Source organism: Crinia signifera, unplaced genomic scaffold (assembly GCF_055691185.1).
Source record: "Crinia signifera unplaced genomic scaffold, ASM5569118v1 HAP2_SCAFFOLD_120, whole genome shotgun sequence".
Classification (NCBI taxonomy): Eukaryota; Metazoa; Chordata; class Amphibia; order Anura; family Myobatrachidae; genus Crinia; species Crinia signifera.
Genome location: NW_028142013.1, coordinates 84894 through 105302, shown reverse-complemented (window position 1 = coordinate 105302; position 20409 = coordinate 84894).

Below are 20409 nucleotides of genomic sequence, written 5' to 3'. Positions count from 1 at the left end.
ACTGAGGCGGTGGGGGCTGGAAGGGTGCCCTGGTCTGCAATCGGAGTCACTGTGGGAAAATGTCAAAAATGAGAACAAGTGCTGTTTACTGTTAATAAACTTACCGTACTCTTATTACTGTAAATAGGGCGGGGGTGGCTTTACAAAAAGGCGTGGACTGAATTTTATAAAGTGCTGCGCCCGCCATACTGTTCTTTAGAAAATCCACTCTGCTCCAAAGTGGATAGGACACATACTGTAATGTACCGCTGCGCATTCCCTGCTTACGGCTGTCCTGGATAGTGGTTGTTTCAAAAGGAGGCATTTGCCAGTGCAGTACCGGATGTACACTAGTACTGCCAGTGGCAATTGCCTCCTTTTGTGCATCAGAGGCATTGGCGCAACGCTCCACCCCCCTGACATGGACACAACGCTGACTACGCAGGGCTGCGCTAGGCTGCCATTGGCCGACGCTACCAGCGTGGGCCAATGGCACGCCAACAAAAGACACAATTACAGTAGGAGAGAAAAAAAAAAAAAACACAAACTCAATAAAGAAATGACAGGACTTACTCTCAGATGGAGCGGCTGAGGCGGTGGGGGCTGGAAGGGTGCCCTGGTCTGCAATCGGAGTCACTGTGGGAAAATGTCAAAAATGAGAACAAGTGCTGTTTACTGTTAATAAACTTACCGTACTCTTATTACTGTAAATAGGGCGGGGGTGGCTTTACAAAAAGGCGTGGACTGAATTTTATAAAGTGCTGCCCCCGCCATACTGTACTTTAGAAAATCCACTCTGCTCCAAAGTGGATAGGACACATACCGCTGCGCATTCCCTGCTTACGGCTGCCCTGGATAGTGGTTGTTTCAAAAGGAGGCATTTGCCAGTGCAGTACCGGATGTACACTAGTACTGCCAGTGGCAATTGCCTCCTTTTGTGCATCAGAGGCATTGGCGCAACGCTTCACCCCCACCCCCCTGACATGGACACAATGCTGACTACGCAGGGCTGCGCTAGGCTGCCATTGGCCGACGCTACCAGCGTGGGCCAATGGCACGCCAACAAAAGACACAATTACAGTAGGAGAGAAAGAAAAAAAAAAAACACAAACTCAATAAAGAAATGACAGGACTTACTCTCAGATGGAGCGGCTGAGGCGGTGGGGGCTGGAAGGGTGCCCTCGTCTGCAATCGGAGTCACTGTGGGAAAATGTCAAAAATGAGAACAAGTGCTGTCGATTGTCGACAGTCATAAGGTCGACATACTGCAAGGTCGACAGGTGTCTAGGTCGACATGGGATAAGATCGACAGGTCATCAGGTCGACACAAGCATTAGGTCGACATGGTCTAGGTCGACAGTCAAAAGGTCTACATGGGGTTTTTCACTGTTTTTTTTTACCCGAATGTCGACATACTGTAGTTTTAAGTGTCCATGCACTCGGCACACTATTTTATTCTCCCACAATGCCCCAGTGCAGTGATGGCTAACCTTAACGCTCCAGCTGTTGTTGAACTACACATCCCAGCATGCCCTGCATCAGTTTTAGCATGGCCAAATAGTAAAACTGTAGCAGGGCATGCTGGGATGTGTAGTTCAATAACAGCTGGAGTGTCAAGGTTAGCCATCACTGCCCTAGTGGATATTAGGGCATGAAATACCGCCTGTCGGCTCTTTAAACAGTGAAAAATCCTATGCCGACCTAATGCTTGTGTCGACCTAATGACTTGTTGACCTTGTCCCATGTGGACCTTGCAGTATGTCGACCTAGTGGTGAGGCCCTAATGACTGTCGACCATCTTTAGGTCGACCAACTGAATGCTGCTGCAGGGGCAGAGGACTGGGGGGAGCACATGGGTGATGCTGCACTTTTATACCGCTACAGTATGTGCGCTTCATCACTGAATATACTGTACTGTAACTTTTTGACAAAATATTTTGCTAAATAAACCAACCAACATTTTTCAATGCTAACTTTTCATGTCTTTTAATTTTTATTTAAATCATCGAGGGAAGGTTGGCTTCAGTTTCTCACAAATACAGTATCCTACAGTATAAACGACAATACATTAGTGGGGGTTGGTGGTGGAGAGCTTTACCAGATAGAAATGCTAATGAGTTAGTGTACTTGGAGTGGGGAGGCTAATAGTGTGATTTTTCCTTTCACAGATACAAGATTCAAATGTAAATGTCCTTTTTAGACAATGCAGTCCAGGTGTATAGCGACCCTTAATCAAATTATCTGTCTGCACTTAACACTACAGAAAGGAGGGTGAACTGGCATCTCTAGTATGCAGCTTTGAAAAGGGGAATCCAGTCATCACATTCGAAGAAAACTTTCAGATTTTCACAAATACGGTACAGTACAGGTTGAGTATCCCCTATCCGAAATGCTCGGGACCGCGAGCATTTCGGATAGGGGAATTTTCCGGTTTTTGGAATATTTTTTTTGCAGCCATACTTACCTGTCCCCTGATGGTCCCCGGGCGTCCCTCGGCGTCCGTGCAGTCCCCGGGCGTCCACAGCAGGCCTCCGACATCTTCTCCTGGTCTCCAGCGGTCCCAGGAATGCATTGCGCGAGTGTGCGCGCGCGCCGGTGACGTCACCGGCGCGCGCGCACACTCGCGCAATGCATTCCTGGGACCGCTGGAGACCCTGTTGAAGATGCCGGAGGCCTGCTGTGGACGCCCGGGGACTTGGTAAGTATGAAAAGAGGGTTAGGGGTTAAAATAGAAAAAATAGAAAAAAAATTCAAATGATTCCAAAAACCACGGTTTTTGGAATCATTCGGATAAGGGATGTCCGGATACCGGATACTCAACCTGTATACTGTACTGTAGTAGCAAACAAAGATGGGTCATAGGAAAGACAGACATTAGGTCTACAAGCATTAGGTCTACCACTGAATGTTGACGTGCATGAAGGTCGACATGACTGAAGGTCAACATGGGTTAGGGAGACATGGTCATTAGGAAAACTAAATTATTAGGTCGACATGGGTATGGTCAACATTCAAAAAGTTCACCATCGAGTTTTTCACTATTGTTGCCTGAATGTCGACACAGTCAACATGGACACTAGAAAAGTGCATTGCGTCCCCTCAGCCTCGGCCAACGGCACGGCTAGAAAAGACACAAGTTCTAAAGAAGAAAAACACACACATACAGTACTGTACAGTACCTGTACTGTAAACACAATTAAGAAATGGCAGGACTTACTCTCAAACTGGGCAGCGGCTGCGCCTGTTGAGCCGGGTGGGGCGGCTGTAGCGGCCTGCAAACTTTCAAGCGGAGGCACTGTGGGAAAATTAGAAAACTTAGAAAATGTGCTGTTTTCATAAAGTTACAGTACTCTACTCTTATTACTGTAAATGGGGAAGGGGTGGGTTTACAAAAAGGCGTGGACTGGATTTTATAAAGTGCTGCGTATGCCATACTGTACGTTATAAAATCCACTCCCCACCAAAGTGGATAGGACACATACCGCTTGCCACGCTTCCACTTGATGACAAAAGTGCCCTTTCCCTGCTCCTCCTCTGACGTCCTGTGTAAAAATAACATTTACAGTATACTGTAGTGTCCTTTCAAACATTAGTACAGTAAAGTACAAGTACTGTATTTTATTATCCCACCACGCTCTAGTGCACGGGTGTCAAACACAAGGCCCATGGGCCAAATCTGGGACCCATGGGACACCCCTGCCCTAGTGGATGTTAGGGCATGAAATACCGTTTCGCCTGTCAGTACATGGCGGATCCCCAAAACACTAGAAAACACCATGTCGACCTTCTGAATGTTGACATACTGTAATGCTTGTGTCAATCTAACCACATGTCCACCTTGACCCATGTTGGCCTAAACACATGTAGACCTTGCTGTCTGTTAACCTATGGGTGTCGACACAATGCTTGTCAACCTACAGTAGTTGGTGTACGTACTGTAGGTACAGGATCAGTACACAATCTAAATACAGTACAGTATACTGTACAGTAGAGTTCAATGTAAAGTACCTAACAGGAGTAGTGTACAGTACTTACTGGCGACGGAACGGCGCAGGGCCTCCAGCTTCGCAGGCTGCCTTGTGACTAGGTCGCTCCATTTTCTTTGGAGCGACCGAATCCTGCGCAGCCGGCAGTACTTGCGCAGTATTATTCTGCGCGCATCCCTGTAAGCATTGCGCTTCTCCCGGTTATTGCTCAGAGGCTTGTCCCGGCAGCTAACCAAAATGATCAGCTCGCCGTAGCTGTAACGCAGCCTCCGAGCAGAATCCATTTTGGAAGTGAACACTCCCCAGCGCATGACACAAAACGCAGTACACATGGTAGTCAGTAGGCTAAAGTAATCAATCCAGGAGACATACAGTACAGTACTATACAGTGAATGAGTTTCTTAACTGTAATAAAATTGTGTCTTCATAGCGTACAGTACAGTATATGGGAGGCCTCATACTGTATTAATTTAATTTAATAAACTGTGCGTTGCAGCTGCTACAGTATTATTCCTGTGATTAATACTGTACAGTATACCGGATTTAGTACTCAATATACGATACTACAGCATACTGTACTTTATTTTATATTTTGTCCTGCGAATTTTTCCGTTTATAGCGGAGGGCTTCCTTAATCAGTGAATGCTGTATACTGTAGTAGTCTAGTGTGCTTGACGTAAATTTGTTCTGCGAATTTTTCCGTTTTTAGTGGAGGGCTTCCGTAGGTAGTACTCAAATTTGTTCTGCGAATTTTTCCGTTTTTAGTGGAGGGCTTCCGTAAGTACAGTAGTACACTAATGTAGGGACAAAAACTTGAATGATGGGACTTGCTGTGTTTGACATGTGACCTGTGTCGACATGTGACATGCGTGGAAGGCGGCCACCATTACAGTATACTGTAGGCAACATGGCGCACAGAAACAGGAACTTCTCTGATGCGGAGCTCCTGATTTTGCTGCGGCATGTGGACAAATCTTTGGCCAGTAATGCCGAGAAGCACAGCGCATACAGGAGCGCAAAGGAGGAGATTGAGGAAGTCCTGCACAGGGATAGGAGTATCCTCTCGCTGCAGAAGAGGTGGAGTGACCTGCTTCGGAGACAGCCAGATAAACTGGCCAAATTGAGGGCCAAGCTGAGCAGAGGTACTGTACAGTACATGACATTAACAAAATTAAAGTACATTAGTACTGTAGTACAGTATTTACTGTTATTATAGCGGGTATGGATAATTGGATAGACACAAACGCAAGGGGACGCGGACACCTGTGAAGCCCGCGTGGGTAAGCGTTTATCTGTACAGGTATCCGTGTCCCCTCGCGGTGCTCGCTGGGCTCGGTGGCTCGCTGCGCTCGCCACACTTTCTGTTCTGAACTCCACGGCGACGTGGATAGTGGGGTTATGAAAAGGTCGTTGGACACGTAACGCCGCCCCTCGTGGGCTCGCTGCGCTCGCCACGCTTCGGGTCGGCGTTGATAGTGGGGGTGGTTTACTATGAAAAAAAGGTAATCGGGACATCGGTCAGAATGAACTTAGGTCTACAGTCATTAGGTCGACCCCACTAGGTCGACTGGCAGGAAGGTCGACATGGGCCAAGGTGGACATGTGATTAGATTGACACAAGCATTACAGTATGTCAACATTCAAAAGGTCGACATGGTATATTCCAGTGTTTTTGGAATCCGCCATGTGCTGACAGGCGAAACTGTATTTCATGCCCTATTATCCACTAGGGCAGGGGTGTCAAACTCAAATTCATCCGGGGCCGCATCAGCAGTTTGGTCACCCTCAAAGGGCCGGTTCTACATCTTCCCCAATATTTGCAGATAATGGTAACGCCCATGAAACGCGGGGCGTATGCATAGGGTAATGAGGCTAAGTAGCCCCTCACGCCCCTCTACGCCCCCTGTGCGGCGTGTAAAGAATACGTGCGGCGAAATCGCCTGCACATGCGCAGAGTGACCTCTGCACATGTGCAGACGATAACCATCGGCGGGACGACCGCATGCGGAGAAATCCGCACCGATCAGAATAAGGCCCATTGTCTGGCGGGAATGCTGTAATAGGTGTGTTGACCAAATGAAATGTCGACCTTGACCAAAGTCGACCTAACCCCATGTCGACCTTGCTTTCTGTCGACCTAGTGGTGTTGACCCAATGCACTAATGTTTGAAAGGACACTACAGTATACTGTAAATGTTATTTTTACACAGGACTTCAGAGGAGGAGGAGGAGGGAAATGCAGGCCGATACAGCCCCCACCGCCTCAACAAGCGGCGCCGCTCCATCTGAGAGTAAGTCCTGTCATTTGTTTATTGAGTTTGTGTATTTTTTCTTCCTTTCCAACTTGTGTCTTTTCTTGGCGTGCCGTTGGCCGAGGATGAGGGGACGCAATGCACTTTTCTAGTGTCCATGTTGACTGTGTCGACTATGGAAGTCGAGTTACACACACGCCATTTTAGTATAGTATGACCGCCATTTTGGTTCGCAGAGTTGCGCAAATAAAGTTTCCATACCCGAGTATGCGTGACAAAGTGGACCAGAAGAGTAGCCATACTATCACACATAAATTCATAAATACATACTGACACTAAGTAAAATATAGTTAAAGGTTTAGAACGCCACACATAGCTTAGTTAGCCCCGCATACATCTGTCTGTATCATGTTTAGTACCGTTCCGTTCAGCTCATTATGCGAAGTATTCCGGTCATTACGAATATTTCGCAATGTACACAGGCTGATAGTTATGGACATAATCCATAACTCAGAGACAGTTTCTGTTGAAAGTAGTTAACAAAGGAAACTAGATGAAACCAGTTCTTATCCCTGCTGACGCCGAAACCACCAAACAAAGGACTCTTAAAGTTCACTCCCCTGCACCTGGTCAGACCAGGTACAGCGTCTAACCTCCAATCACAGTGGACCGGACATATGATCTCTGACCAATGAGAATGGCCTTTGACCTCCCCTTTCTGACCCTATAAGATAGGCGACCCAGAGCAGCCAAAGTCTCTTCGGCACATCTACCTTTCCCTGACCTGACCACCGGACTATAGTTCATCCCTGAACGATAGTGAGCTCTGACCGGACTACACTTCGCATATTTGATGAGAACGGTAACGGTTGCATTAACGCTATTTATACTTATTTGTATGTTGGCTGGTTGTGTCTTGTATCTGTTTTCTTTCCCCTTAGCAGAGTCTGTTTAGTATTCATTGTTAGTATATTGTGTTACTTGTTATACCTGTTTATTCTTATTTCTGTAACCCCCTTTTGTCCATTAGGGACTTAAATACAACCTCTTACGGAGTTCTTATCTCCTTATTTCTATACAGTGGTCGTGTCTGTTTATTCGCATAATAGCGACAAGGTATATTACGGACACTGTCCGATAAGGTATATTCGCAGTTTAGAGACAAAATACTGCGAAGGAATCTCTGATTAAGGTACTGGTTCTCTGTGTACATAATACAATAAAAGGTACACTACGCTGCGCTACGCTTTGTACGCACGTAGTTAGGTATAAAGGGTACGTTGGTTGCGGACTTATTACGTAACCTGCGCTGTTCACTTATTGTCTCTCTGGTCATATTTAATCGCCATTAACAATTGGGGGCACGTCCGTCCGCTCCACATTCCAGAACTTAGTACCAGGCGTGCGACCCGACCTATACCAGCAAAAGGGTGGAAGTATTATCCATTGCTGGATAGGCCGGGTCCGCGGCGGTGCGGGGTTCGGGAAGTGCTAGCGCTGAACCCGGAGTACAATAAGTGAAAGCCACGTGTTTTAAAGTATATCATACCTAAGTGTTTAGTAAACTGTACTTCTGCCTGCCACAAGTAGTTTAACGGGTTATAGTGTCTTGGGTTGCTTGTTTATTACAGTATAGGTACCACGTGCGATAAGGTTCGCACACGTGGAATCTGTGTTTATTATAGTACATAGAGGATCCCCTCTGTGCAAAACTATAATTGTTTATTGTTAGTTACCGCAAAAACAGGGACTCCGCCACGTGGCGACAAGCCCTGGGCCTTTTGCAGTAACGTAAAGCGTCTATTGTGTATTACGCAAGGTGCGCGCGCACGTGCCCATATCGGGAAATTTTCGCATCTTTGTACGTGATTTACGGATTAAGTGCGGGATTTATTTCGCATCTTGATACGTAACTTTCGGACGGAGTTAAGGGATTTATTCCACATTTAGGCGCAATTACTGCGTATAGCGAAACCCGAGTGCAACCTTGCAAATACACTATAGAACACGTGGGTGGCCGATTCATCGGCGGCCTGTGAACAGCACATGTACACACGTGGCTGTTCATTGGTACTGCACATGCAGCACACATAGGAACTCAAAGGTGAACAGTATTGAACCACTAGCTTTATTTAAACAGTATAGCAATATACTGTGGATAAGGTGGTAATTAAATAAAGAGAAAATAAGTTTTTTTGGTACTTATGTAGTAACTGGGCTGCCGATTTTTTGATTGTATGCCTTAAGTTAAGGCATACAATCAGATGCGATGCGATGCGATATCGCATCGCATCGCATCGCATCCGATATCGGATGCGATGACCCGATTTTTCCATAGGAATCAATGTTAAAATGATTCCTATGGAAAAATGGGTCCTTTTCATACCCCTACTATCCAAGTGGGCATGGAGTTGGATATAAACCTGTGGCGAGCGTAGCGAGCCACCGAGCCCGAAGCGTGGCGAGCGAAGCGAGCCCCGCGAGGGGACGGTATTCGTCCCCTCGCGGGGCTCGCTTCGCTCGCCACGCTTCGGGCTCGGTGGCTCGCTACGCTCGCCACAGGTTTATATCCAACTCCATGCCCACTTGGATAGTAGGGGTATGAAAAGGACCCATTTTTCCCATTGAATTCCATGTTAAAATGGACTCAGTCCATTTTAACATTGATTCCTATGGAAAAATCGGGTCATCGCATCGCATCGCATCGCATCGAATCGCATGGTCGCATGCGATGCGATGCGATCTCCCGATCCGACCCGATTTAGAAATCGGCAGCCCAGTTACTACATAAGTACCGTTTTTTTTTCTTTTTGTTCATCTTCTCATTAAGCAAGCAACTCAAGCATTATTTTAATAGATTCCTATAGTGTATTATAAGGGATTTATACCTGCATAAGTATCTAGTGAAAAGCTATCAGCCTGGGAAGATTTTTCTGTACAGAAATATTTCAAATATATGCATAAGACCAAGGTGTAACCAGCGCCCAGTGTGAAAAATAACTGAGGCGAACGGGTGTGTGACGACACGACTCAAGCGCAGTGTAGTCCAGTGTAGGACAGTCCAGGTAGGACAAGGTTAGGGTTCACGTGACGACGTGCCCATAGGAACTGCCCCTTCAGTGGAATTGATTCCGCTAGGAGGGTACAAGAAGATACATCGGAACGCACTTGTTTCCGATTAGCTACTTTAGAAATCCAATTTTTGGGGGTATAGGAAAACAAGTTTGTTATACCCTGGAAAAATTGTGCCGTACCAAGCAAGTTGGCTAGAAGTTCGCTGCTAGTCGAAAGACTTGGTGATTGAGTACGTTACCTCGCATTGTGGGCTCTTCGCTTGATTGCGTTGTAGTGTCGCTGTGTGGAGAAGTGAGTGGTTGGGGAGCTCTCAGATAAGTAATAACCCACCGATATCTATTAAGCTGTGAACGTTTATTCCTGTAATTATGGGTAATAACGGGTCACGCTGTGATAACGTGCATGTTAGGGAGGAAGCAAGCCGGCCAAAAGGATCGGCTGCTTTTATTATGTGCAGGAAGCACGGTGAACTCGCAGTTGTTTACCAAAGTAAATGGAGAAAAATGACACAAGGCAGCAAGTTAGAATTTCCCAGTGTTGGTAGCTTCGATCCAGAAATCTTATCAGCAGTAAAAGATGAAATATGCCTACTCTCCAGTCGTAAGGAGAGAGTGAAGCATATAGAGATTCTTAAATTGTGGCAGAAGGAAGGACAGGAACAATGGGGAAGCAGAGGTCTGGCAATACCTGACACAATCAGCCAAAATATAAATGCAACTGCTGCCATAATAGAATCAGCTCCCCCACCCCCATATGTGCCGAAGGGGATAATGTCTCATAAGAAGGGAATAAGTAATAATGTATCCGTTGCTAACCTGTACCCTGTCTTATCCCCTTACAAGGAAACCAGAGAGGAAAACGAGCAGCTGTTGGCACTGGCCGTCTCTCATGCAATTAATATGATTGAGGGAAAAACTCAACCCGCTGTTGAGGCCCCAGCACAGGAGGAGGAGACGGCTGATGCCAACATCATAGTATTGGACTCAGGTAATGATGCACCACACAGCACAGACACAAATAACTCCCAAGCAGGTCCCAGTAATGCGAATGTGGTACAAACATACCCTGTACGCACACTGGAGGTTCCCTATGGTAAGGCAGACAGAGAGGGTGTGATACCTACCAGAAAGATGACCATGCTAAACCCATGGACACGGTTAGAGCTGCGGTCCATCATTACAGATTTCCCTGACCCAAGGAAAGATCTAGCATCGTGCCGGAAATTTGTAAGGGATCTAGGAAACTCTGATGAGCCCACCAACAAGGATTGGAGAATCATGTTGAGGGCCTGTCTCCCCACTCACATTGACATCCCGAAATTCATTCAGGATAGTGGATTGAAAGTGGACAAGGAGATAAATGATGAGATCAACCAGGAGAATATACGCCTGATTAACTTACAGTTGGGAGTGTATTTTCCTGCAGCAGTGGAATATAGCAAGATATTCACTATCAAACAACAAGATGGTGAAGTAGCTAGTGAATATTTCAACCGGGGTTTGATGGCGGTATCAAAGTACACTGGTGTCTCCGAGCCTAAGGACGACCCCCACCTGAGGGAGCTGATTGTCTCTGTGCTGGTGGAAGGGCTTAACGAAAACCTGAGAGCCAGAGTCCAAACTTCTTTTCCAAATTGGCGTGGAATGACAGTGGATGCCCTACGGGAATCTGCTGTAGACCACGACCGTAACATCAAGAAACGCAGAGAACTGCAAACTGACAAATTGATGATGGTTAGCATCCAAGCCCTTACTAATGCCCCAAACAAAGCTGCATACCAACCACGAAACACCAGGGACACAGGTAGAAAGCCAGTTATCTGTTACAACTGCAATAAGGAGGGACACATTGCAGCTCATTGTAGGTTAGGAAACCACAAGAGTTACCAAACACATAAGCGAGAATGGGAATCTCACAGAGGTGAGACACGGAGATACCCAGCCCCTAGACAATGGGAGGAGACAGACAGGTCACGCAACATGCCTCCTCCCCATCTGATGGCTGACACTGTGCTAAGGGCAACCCAGGTCAGACCATAGGAAACAGGTCATACCTGTATCCTACAGCCAGTTAGACTAACACAACACCTTGGAGAGGAACCTCAGGTGAAGGTTGATATAGCTGGAGTAAGGCAAACCTTTTTGGTTGATACAGGGGCGGCCAGATCTGTTCTCAACACTCCTCTTCACTTGGGTTTCACTAACCGATCAGTAGCGGCAATTGGGGTAACAGGAAAAATACAACATTACCCACTGACGAAACCAGCGGAGGTTACAATCGGGCCTCTGCATACCAAACACTCTTTTCTGTTGGCTGCAGCGGCCCCGACTAACCTCCTGGGTAGAGATTTACTATGTAAAATGGGATGTGTCATCTATTGCACTCCCGATGGGGTATTCCTAGATACTCCTAAAAATCTTACACAAGAAGTGCAAGATATGCTGGACAGTCCTCAGAGGCTAATGTTGTATTCCACTGTTGTAGAATCAAATCCATCTAGGGTAGCTGAAATTACAGCACAAATACCGAGTTCCCTTTGGACTAAAGATGGACAGGACGCTGGGCTAATGGCAAATGTAGCTCCAGTAGAAATCCGCTTAAAAGAAGGCAGGATAGCCCAAAAAATACCGCAATACCCTTTAAAACCTGAAGTTGAGCTAGGAATATTTCCAGTGATCCAACGATTGCTCCAACAGGAAATCCTAGTTAGAACTTCCAGCACGGCCAATAGTCCCATCTTTCCTGTGAAAAAGAGCGGGGGGAGGGGCTACAGACTAGTGCAGGATTTAAGAGGGGTAAACAAGGTAGTTGAGAGCCAATTCCCCGTAGTGCCAAACCCAGCTGTCATCCTAATGCAAATCCCACCTCATTGTACTCATTTCACAGTCATTGATTTGTGTTCAGCATTCTTCTCCGTCCCTTTGCATCCTGACAGCCAGTATCTGTTCGCCTTTACTTACAGAGGAGTACAGTATACCTGGACACGACTCCCCCAAGGATTCATAGACAGCCCCAGCATCTTCTCCCAGGCCTTGCATGATTGTTTATAATCCTTTCAACCCATGAGTGGTTCGATACTGATACAATATGTTGATGACTTATTGTTGTGTTCTGAGTCACTGGAGTCATCAGTGGATGACACTAGACAGCTGCTGATGCATCTCTCAGAGACAGGACATAAAGTATCAAAGGATAAGCTGCAATTATGCCAGACCAGGGTTAAGTATCTGGGCCACTGCCTTACCCAAGGGCTGAGACACCTCACCGACGACAGAATCCAAGCGATTCAGAACATGGTACTGCCACAGACCCAGCATCAGATCCGTACGTTCCTAGGCATGTGTGGATACTGTCGCAATTGGATCCCAGGATTCTCTATTCTGGCATTACCACTGCAAGAGATGGTTTCCTCAACTAAGCCTGATCGGGTCTCTCATACTGAGGAATCTGAACTGGCTTTCGAGGAACTAAAGGTGAGCCTAACCAAGGCCCCAGCACTGGGAATGCCAGATTATGGGAAACCCTTTGAACTGTACGGAACTGAATCAGGTGGGTGTGCGGCAGGAGTGCTTGTACAAAAACATGGTGATGCCAACCGACCAATAGCGTACTACAGTGGCCAACTGGACACAGTAGCACGCTCACTCCCAACTTGCTTACGAAGTGTGGCTGCAATAGCACAACTAGTAAGTAAGAGTGAGGACGTAGTGTTGGGACACGATTTAACTGTTCATGCTCCCCATGCTGTCTCTGCCCTCCTAAATTCTGCCCAAACACGTCATGTGTCCTCAGCACGGTTCACTAAGTGGGAACTGGCGCTGATGGCCCCAGTAAATATTACCATCAAAAGATGCAACACACTAAACCCAGCCACATTCCTTCCTCATGTGCCTTCCAAGGCACAAAGGGTGGAGGGTGATGGGAATGTTGCTGAATATGGTAAAGCAGAGTTTAGTGAGAGTGAGGACAAACATGATTGCATGTCCTACCTGAATCAGACCTTCACAGCACGTCCTGACATAAGCGACAGCCCATTAAGTGAGGTAGACATAACCTTATTCACAGATGGTAGCTGTCATAGACAGACGGACACGGGAGAGCTGTGCACAGGCTACGCAGTAGTAGATGGAGAAGGTATTGTGGAAGCTGAACCCTTGGGACCACCTCACTCAGCACAAGTAGCGGAACTGGTGGCACTGACCAGAGCATGTGAACTGGCCCAAGGAAAATCAGTCAACATATATACCGACTCCAGATATGCTTTCGGAGTAGTCCATGATTTTGGAGCCCTATGGCGCCTCCGAAATTTCATGACGGCGGCTGGCACACCAGTGGCGCATGCGACATATATTAGGAGACTTCTGGGAGCTATTCAGCTTCCAGACAGAGTGGCTGTTATCAAGTGCAAAGCTCACACATCAGAGAAGGACCCGGTGTCACTTGGTAACAGCCGCGCTGATGAGGCAGCGAAAAGGGCCGCATGCCCTGTAAATATTTTCACCCATCCTACCAACCTTTGTACACTGAACATGGTATCCACATCCAAACTGATAGACATGCAGAATTTGTGTTCCCCACAGGAAAGAGCAGTATGGAAGTCGAAGGGATGTGGCCAAGAGTCTACCGGACTTTGGAGAGATGGACACGGGAAACCAGTGGCCCCCAGAGCATACCTTCCTAGTCTAGCCGAGGCGGCCCATGGGCTGACACATCTTGGGAAGGAAGGTATGTGCAAGCTGGTAAAGGCCTACTGGTGTGCACCAGGGTTCGCTTCTCAAGCAGGTAGAGTGGCAATGTCATGCCTCACCTGTTTAAGGAAGAACGTTGGAAAAGCCATCCCAACAGAGCCATCCCACATCCCTCCTACAGAAGGCCCTTTCCAGGTAATACAAATCGACTTCATACAGTTACCACCCTGTAGGAATTTGAAATATGTATTAGTTTGTGTTGACATGTTTTCCAGTTGGGTGGAGGCTTTCCCCGCTGCCTCCAACACTGCTACCTTTACAGCAAAGAAAATATGTCAGGAGTTTGTCTGTAGGTATGGTATCCCAAAGGTCATTGAGAGTGACAGAGGCACTCACTTCACAGGAGAGGTCTTCCAAATCATGTGTAAACTCCTGGGGATTAATAGTAAACTTCATACTCCATATCGTCCCCAGGCGAGCGCCAAAGTTGAGAGAATGAATGGTACTATTAAGAACAAATTGGGTAAAGTGATGGCTGAAACAGGGTTGTTATGGCCAGAGGCACTGCCTATTGTGTTGTATAGCATTAGGACCACTCCCAGGACTCCGCTCAACTTGTCCCCCTTCGAGATATTGTTTGGTCGGCAGCCACACATCATGATAGACCCACAGGATGATCTCAAATGTAACAATGAGCTAACTGTACAGTATCTCCTAAAGCTAAACAAACAGCTAAGGGAGCAACAAAAACAGCTGAAATTACTGAACCCTGATATGCCTACAGAGAATTGTCATAATCTTAAACCAGGAGACTTTGTTATGATCCGAAATTTTTTACGCTCAGGTTGTTTGATAGACCGTTGGGAAGGACCGTACCAAGTTTTGTTGACCAGCACTACATCAATTAAAGTCGCAGAGAGAGAGACTTGGATACATTCGTCCCACTGCAAGAAAGCCAGTAACCCAGAGTCCCAGTGTGCAGAGAGCGAGAGAGAAGAAGTGTCGCTAGAAGCATTGTTTCGGGAACACTGAGAAGCAGCCAAGGTCGAGCAACCTGAGCGAACAAAGGTCTAAGAGCAGAGCAAAATAAAAGTCCCCTGGTAGAGATGATGGAAGGACTCCAAGCAAAAGGTTCACAGTTATGCATATATGTCTTTGTTTTCTTTCTGTGTTCTTTTATTCACCCAAAGATACTCGGTGGCTGCCACATCCTAGAGCGATCGGAGCGGAGTTCTGACAGTGTAATAATGGACCCAGATATGGGTGAGGTAGAATCCCTAAACCAGCTTGACACTTTGCCCATGACAGGAGAAGGTAAAAAGTATGAGGGAAACGTAGTTCAAGGGCTATGTGATGAGTTATTGTCTGGTGAGTACTGTGTCTGTAGATATTGTCAACCTAAAATGGAAGAAGAATGCATCCAGCGATGTCAGTCGACAAGTAAGGCAACTACCGGCCGACATCCCTTGAGTGATTACCACTCAATAGTGGGTAAGGTTTTAAACCAAACAGAATGCTGGGTGTGTTCACAAGTGCTACATAAAAGGAGTAGTGTAGGCCTAGTCCCATACCCGCTTAATATTTCAGAGATAAGCGTATTAAATAAGGGGAGGCCATTGGATAAGAGATACCTGTATACCAGGTCCCCTAGTCTTAGATTACACCCATACCAAGTGGATAAATCCCTGGTATGTATGAACTTCTCAAGTTCCAGAGCGATTGGTACTTGGGAGGTGACATGGCATAACCAGACAATAACTTACTCCCAGCGTCCAGATGGAGAGCCTATTGATAAAGAATTGTTGTTAAAAATCCGAACCAGTGGGAGACACTATAAATATGTCTACACGGTGAAGAGAAGTAAAATGATGGCCGGCAGAGTATCAGCCGGCTACTGTAATGTAACCCTACAGCCAGAGATCTGTGAGGAACAAGTCAGGGAACAGGGGACGGGGATGTTCTTATGGATAATGTGTGACAAGATCATGAAATACTCTGTCCCTTATTTTCTCCCTGACGATGTTTATTATATTTGTGGTAGGAGGGCGTACAAATGGCTCTCCATGAACTACGTTGGAATTTGTTACCTAGGCAGAGTGTTACCTGAAGTGATGACCCTCACACATGATGAGATGGTGGGCATACACAGAGGTATACCTCCTCCTTACACTCATACCCATTATGATCAAATCCATAAAAGGGATTTAACAATCAAGAAAGAACCCCTAGCTTCTGAAATGATACACGAGTCGTTCGGTATCCAACTCCTCATTGCTTTAGATATCACCCATACCGCCAGAGGAGTCATAAATTTTAAATATATACAAGCATTAGCTAGCTTGGTAGATAACATCACAGAGATTTATGATGACACCTTTAGATACACTGGGAAGGAGTTGCAAGCATATAAAAGAGAGCTAGTCCAACATCGGATGGTGCTGAACTATCTGACAGCTATGACAGGAGGATATTGTGTCACCCTCTCTACACAGTTTGGGGTGAAGTGTTGTACATATATCACCAACAATACTGAAGACCCAGAAGAAATCATCGATCATCGGATGGATGAGATTCTTCAGCTTAAATGGGAATTTAGAAGGGAACATAATATCAGCCTGGCAGAAATAGGTAACAAAGTTAGTGAATGGACCTCCTGGTTGAATCCAATGCACTGGTTCTCTGGTTTAGGAGAATGGGCGCAAGGGATCATAGCTAGCATAGGAAAACTCCTTCTCTGTATCGGTGGTGCCATCATAGTCTTTGTGCTATTGTTCAAATGTATAAAGGTGGTGACCCGGGGAAAGACAAAACGAACCGAAATCATGAGTGTAAGAACGAGAGATACAGAGGAAGACCAGGGTTTGGTATATGACCCTAAAATCGAAACCACCTCCCTTTAAAGAAACCATATTTGTGAACGTGTATATGTTGTAACCACCCCTGTTTTTATTTTTATCCCAAAATTGTACATTATCCTTCGTGACCCTGAGTAGGTTGTTCGATAAATGCGGCCCATCGTTTATCCATGATCCTGGATCGGCCGAGAGCAGATGGTTTACTCCCCTTATATGTTTAATTCATGTATCCCAACTTCTCTGTTAGGATTATGAATTTCTGTATTGTCGTGTGAAATGTTTTGTATTGTAACAGTTTTATAATTACTGTTAAAGGGTGGACTATGGAAGTCGAGTTACACACACGCCATTTTAGGATAGTATGACCGCCATTTTGGTTCGCAGAGTTGCGCAAATAAAGTTTCCATACCCGAGTATGCGTGACAAAGTGGACCAGAAGAGTAGCCATACTGTCACACGCAGCCGCGACGGAGCGCGGCGGGTACAGTACTCACCCGTCCGCGCCCGCCAGCCGGCTAGCGTGTGCAGGCTCCACTCTGAGGCGGGCAGGTGGGGGCAGCGCTGGGTAGAGGCGGCAGCGACGGAGCATCAGGTAGCAGCGTCCTTGACGATTGCGGCGCCGGGAGGCCGGCGGCGCCATCTTGAGTAAGGGCAGGTAGCGGATTGGGCCAGAGTAGAGAGTTCCTCCTCATCCTGCACGGACAGCCAATGGCAGCCACTCCCTGGGGATATAGTGGAGCTGCCCAGGCTGATCCGTGTCAGTGCAATGAGTCTCCTGAGTCGTTCACATCTCCGAGCTGACTCCTGGATCCTGGTTCTCTCTCCTGACTCTGGTGCCTTGCTCCCTGCACCTTATCCAAGGAAGGTTTTCTCCTGACACCAATGCTGCAAGCGCTATCTAGTGCTGGCTCCTGCTTGTTCCAGGATTCCCTTTCTTCATCATCCATCCATTCCATCCTCTTCCAGTCTTCCGGATCCATTTCTTCCATCATCAAATCAACCTCTTCCTGCATCTTCTTCTATGTACTCTGGCTCACCTAAAGACTGGTTCCAGAATTACCACTGGCAGTATAGTGTGCTGGACTTATTGATTTATTCTTTTGCCACTTAAAGAAGTATTTAAGTGAACTTATTATTTATGAAACCAGTTATTAAACCTGCACGTTTCAATCCTACTCGCCCTGGTCCGTCTCCAGCTTCTGTGCACCACACGACTCCATCCAGCCCTTCTGCCGTGACAGTTTGCACTGACCCGATGGAATCGGGTGAAGCACAGGCTTCCATGACGGATGTTCTTCAAGGCATCATGGCTCGCCTGGAACAAGTAGAAACCACCCAGCGTCAAGTGGCTCACTTCCTCCAGTCCTTGTCACCACCTCAGGCGGCTCCCTCAGCTTCGGCCGCACCCACTGCTGGAGTCTCTGCCCCTCCTGCTCCTGCGAGTCCATCTGTTCCTCACCATCTACAGCTGTCGACACCCAGTAAATATGACGGGTCTCCGAGAGGATGTCGAGGATTCCTAAATCAATGTGACGTGCATTTTACCCTCCAGCCTTCCAATTTCCCTTCGCCCAAAACCCGGGTGGCCTACATCGTATCCCTACTGGCTGGTCCAGCCCTGGAGTGGGTGTCCCCCCTCTGGGAGCGTGCGGACCCTCTTCTCAATAATTATGAAGAGTTTGTGGCCTCCTTCCGTCGTATATTCGACGAGCCCGGCAGAGTGTCCTCTGCAGCCACGGAGATCCTGAGGATTCGTCAAGGCAGTCGCCCAGTGGGACAATATGTCGTACAGTTCCAAACCCTGGCGTCCGAACTTCGATGGAACGAAGAGGCTCTCATATCTGCCTTCTGGAACGGTCTGGCTGGGCGCATCAAAGACGAGTTAGCAACTCGCGATCCTCCTTCCACCCTGGCAGAACTCATCTCCCTATGTACCAAAGTCGACCTGCGACTCCAAGAACGCCAACTTGAGAGGAATCGTTCTGATCGCCTTCGTCCTCGTTTCTCTCCCAATGTTGCTCCGGGCCCCAAGGCAATTCCTTCGCCTGCTGCACCAGCTGATGAACCCATGCAAATCAATCGTTCCCGCCTGTCCCTCGAGGAGAAGTTCCGAAGACGGCGAGAGAATTTGTGTATGTACTGTGGCTCATCTGCTCACCTATTGGCTGCCTGCCCACTGCGGCCGGGAAACGACCGCTCCTAATCCCCCCGAGGGAGGTCCGATTAGGAGTATTGTTTTCATCTCCCTCTTCTACTGACTCTATTATTCCAGTGACTCTTGTGTGTCCCCAAGGCGAGAGAAGACTTCAGGCCTTATTGGATTCTGGAGCAGCGGGGAACTTCCTTTCTTCTTCTTTTGTCAACCAGCATGCCCTGCCTGTGCAACCTCTGGATCATTCGCTGGTCCTCACGGCTGTGGATGGGAGTCGAATTCGGAGTGGACAAATCACTCATCAAACCATTCCGCTGAAGTTGCTCATCGGAGCCTTACATCAAGAGACCATTCAATTCTTCATTCTTCCACAATCTTCTCATCAAATGGTCCTGGGTCTTCCCTGGCTCTCCAAACATAATCCACAAATTGATTGGACCACTATGGAGATCAAGGCCTGGGGAACAGTCTGCCAGTCTACTTGCATTCCTCAGATCCTTCCGGTCTACCAGACCCATCCACAATGTGAGGATAACTGCTCTTCATCTTCTTCAGCTCCACCCTTGTCTATACCCGTACCGTATCGTCCATTTACAGATGTCTTCAGTAAAGGAGGTGCTGACACTTTACCTCCCCACCGGCCTTGGGACTGCCCAATAGAATTGATGGCTGGGAAATTTCCTCCTCGTGGCCGCATCTATCCTCTGTCGCTACCCGAGACTGAGGCCATGTCCTTGTACATCCAAGAGAACTTAAACAAGGGGTTCATCCGACCTTCTACCTCTCCGGCCGGGGCTGGGTTTTTCTTTGTGAAAAAGAAAGATGGCGGTCTTCGGCCTTGTATCGACTATAGAGGCCTGAACGACATCACTATAAAGAATCGCTATCCCTTACCCCTTATCACAGAACTGTTTGATAAGATCAGAGGAGCGACTGTCTTCACCAAATTGGACCTACGAGGGGCCTACAACTTGATACGAATCCGTTCCGGTGACGAGTGGAAGACGGCTTTTAATACAAGAGACGGTCACTATGAATATCTGGTGATGCCCTTCGGCCTTTGCAACGCCCCTGCCGTCTTCCAACAGTTCGTGAATGATATCTTCCGGGACTTGCTGTACCATTCCATTGTAGTCTATCTAGACGATATACTCATCTTCTCCTCCAATCTTCAACATCACAGACAGACCGTGTCCGAGGTGCTACGACGTCTTCGTCAAAATCAACTATTCTGTAAGTTGGAAAAATGCGTTTTTGAAGTCACCTCCATTCCATTCTTAGGCCACATTCTCTCTGCTACTGGTATCGAGATGGATCCAGAGAAGGTGAGAGCGATCCAAGACTGGGCACCTCCCACGACACTCAAGGGAATTCAGAGATTTTTAGGATTCTCAAATTATTACCGGCGATTCATCCGGAACT